The sequence below is a fragment of the Pocillopora verrucosa genome, chromosome 2 (assembly GCF_036669915.1).
Source record: "Pocillopora verrucosa isolate sample1 chromosome 2, ASM3666991v2, whole genome shotgun sequence".
NCBI lineage: Eukaryota > Metazoa > Cnidaria > Anthozoa > Scleractinia > Pocilloporidae > Pocillopora > Pocillopora verrucosa.
In genome coordinates, this window is record NC_089313.1 from 19,965,433 (window position 1) to 19,968,883 (window position 3,451).

General features: G+C 36.3%; 1 pseudogene; it reads right to left on the reverse strand.

Moving 5' to 3' along the window:
- Positions 1-268: 268 nt before the first annotated feature.
- The window catches only part of LOC136279174 (uncharacterized), a 6,086-nt pseudogene continuing 2,903 nt past the window's right edge, over positions 269-3,451 (reverse strand).

Here is a 3,451-nt window from a genome sequence, read left to right on the forward strand (position 1 = left end):
GCTTGTTTGCATCGTTTTTGGTCGTGAAATAAGCTAATTTTTGCAAAAGGAAAAAAACCTGTTTTTCAGCCCAAATTGACATAAAGGATACAGAGGAACATTTGCTTATTGCCTTTTTTTTTTGTCCTTACTCATGAAGTTGATTTTGGCATTTCAAACAAAAACTCTGCTAGAGCATTAATTGAATGACATATCATGCACTTATTTTGAAGCAAGAACACTTTTTTTTTAATTCAGAAAAATACCTTTTTATTTTTTTTAAGGACTGCTGGATATAACCTGTACAACCAAGATGAATTTACATTCATTATTTGTCATAACTTACACTAAATTAGAAATTCAAGTATGAAATGAGGGTACTAGCCTTTTAATAGTGTTCAAAATTTCCATATGCAGGGGTACTTGTGGCTACTGGAGAAGAATCAGTCTTTAACCCTTCACCCCCCCCCCCCCCAAGGGAGATAATAAGTACAGATATCCTCTTCCCTAGGGGCAACTAGCTCAAAAGTGAGTGATCTCAAGGGCCCTCCAAAAACGTTTTCTACAGCAATAACTAAGCTCTACAGAAGCACACTATGCAGACAAAAGGTGTAAGAGAATCAATGAATTCTTTAATTCTTGGTCCCTCCCAGGCCAACCTATTGTACAAATCTCATGACATCTGTTCCAGTTTCATCAGTCAATTTTTCAAGCTTCAAGCTTTTCCTGCAATTATGTACTTGTTCTTGAAGCTGAAAACTAACAAGGTTCCTGTAAATTAAGTTTACATAACAACCTAACAATTTGTGAAAATCACACAAATCCCAAGCTATATCCAGAATTATGCTCTTAATAAAATAAACTTTTAGAGCAAATTGGGATTTTGCCCTAGTTCTTTTTATTTTTTTGTTACTTTTTAAATACATTTGTATAAATAATGCTCCCCTAACTCTCCCCAAAACTTTTAGAACAGATGCAAACTCTTAAGAATGATCAAGCTTTACCTTACTATTAAAAATTTTTACATCTTAGACTACCAAGTTATCACAGAGGTTTTTTTCGGTACTTTGACCTGTTTAACACCTAAAAAGAAGAACACATACATAACACACACACACAATCAGCCAGGTCAAAATGTGCTGCAGCCAACAATTTGGCCACCTACAATGAAATAGCTGCCAATTTCACACATGTCAGACTTCTATTCAGGACAAGATTTGGCCTCTGCTGCCTATTACTATTGCCAGCTTGCCTGCCACTCAAAATTTCAACTGAGATTGTACATACATACATGTGGGATTAGGTTACACGAGCGAACCTGCACTATTGCAAGAGGTCAATGAATTATAATTCAAAGAAACATTGATAAATAAAATAAATCAATAGAAATGACAAAAATTAAACTAACAGCAGACAGCTCTTTTTTGGCCTTCGGGGCCTGATCAGTGCAGTGATCTTCAACTAAGTGCTTAATTTGGACATAAAACCAAAACTTGTTATGGTTAAATATTATTATTTTTCTTTCAATATTCCCATTCCAGCTGATGTATATTATTTGAATAACAAATCTTATTAGCATGTTAAAATCACCTGAGGACAAGGCATACACTTTGTGCCAAAATTGCTTTGCATCAAGTACGTTATCTAGTACATCATTACCATCTTCAGGTATTTCTAATTTACTCTTGAAAATCACACAAATCATAAGCTATATACAGCATACAATTGGCAGCAAATTATTAAAAAGGAATGCAGTAATCTTTAATAATAAGAGTAGCTAAATAACAAATAGCCTAGTCAAAATGTGCCGGTAACCAGGGATTTGGCTTTCCACACAGAACATTTGTTGGGCGTCTAGTCTGGACAAGGTTTGGTCTCTACCTTCTGTTACTATAGCCAGCTTGCCTACTTCTAAAAAACGTTTTGACTAAGCTGAAAAAAATGTTTGAGAGAAAAATGGCCACAACAAGCCCACTTACTGCAAAATAAGAAACATAAAAGTAACACTTCAAATTAATACAGAATATAAGCCTTGCAGGATTTGGCTCTCAATAAAATTAGTTAAAATAGCCGATCTTGAGTTTAACTACTCACTCAAAATGGGCTGACAGCCTGCAATTTGGCCACCTACAATGAAGTATCTTCCACTGACTTCACACCTTTCAGACTGCTTTTCAGGATGAGGTTTGGCCTCTGCTGCCTATAATTACAACAGCCAGCTTGACTACTACTAAAGAACATTTTGACTGGGCTGTGCAAGTGTTACTAGCATATAAAAAGCACCTTCAGGTAGATTACAGCAAAGCAGACTTTGTACCAAAACACTTTGCATTAAGTACATCATTACCCTCTACAGGTATTTCTAGTTTACATGTGAAAATCCCACAAATCTCAAGGTATATTACATCATACATGTTGACAAAGCAATCAGGGGTACATTTTTCATAATAGGATGCAATGGTCTTCAGTATCAAGATTATTTGGTACCTAAATAGTAAAATGTTCGAGAGAAGAAATAATCATAAACATTTTTTCTTTCTCATCAGCATCGACTTCCAAAAGTAATGGATAATGACCACCTAAAACAAAGAAGAAATAAATCAAATTTTTGATTTCACAGGGCTTCAATACGAAACAACTATACATATCTTTTATTTCCTACCACTTACAAGTGGCAGGAATGGCTGAAATGGCCTTCACGTGAACACAACAGAATCCTATGCGTGTATAACCATGTAGAACTATTTATTCGGTATCGAAATTACATCCCAAATGTCATGATATTTGACTGAAACTCAGCTTACCCAACTTTCGTTTAGACTTCGAAACTTGCTGCTTTTTACCACCGTTTCAATGTTTTCTTGTTGTTCAAAAGGTGGTAGGGCCATTGCAGACCGTGATTTTTTTTTTACTTGAGAACCAGATCACAACACCCAAGCCTTTTCACGCTAAATATTAAACTACTGAGATTTCCTTCGCCGCCGTAAGCCGCCATTTTATCTTTCCCTGAATACTAGTTCCCAAGCTTCGAGCCCGAAGGTCTCAGACATGCACTGAAATTATGATATTCGTTATTTCAGGGCCAATTTAGAAATAACGATAATCGTTATTTTGGTGTCGAGATCATGCTGATCACAACTGAACGCACATTTACCCCTTTCCTCCGCCATCTTGAATGTTGTAAGACAGTGGAACCGAGTCCTTCTCTTTATTTAACACGTGTAAAGAGCATTGGTAAAGAGTGCCACGAAATTACTATATCCATAAATTTGGTGCCAATTTAGAAATAACGATAATCGTAATTTCGGTCTCGAGATCATGTTGAACGAAAATATGGTGGACCACTCGGACGGCCCGGAACTAATAGCGTGGAAGCGAGGCTAGTCAGTCTTCTGATGCTTTGTTTTGATTACGCGTTCTTTTGACTTTGTGTTAATTGTTGTGTAGTTATTTCGCGATGCCTTCGTTCTGC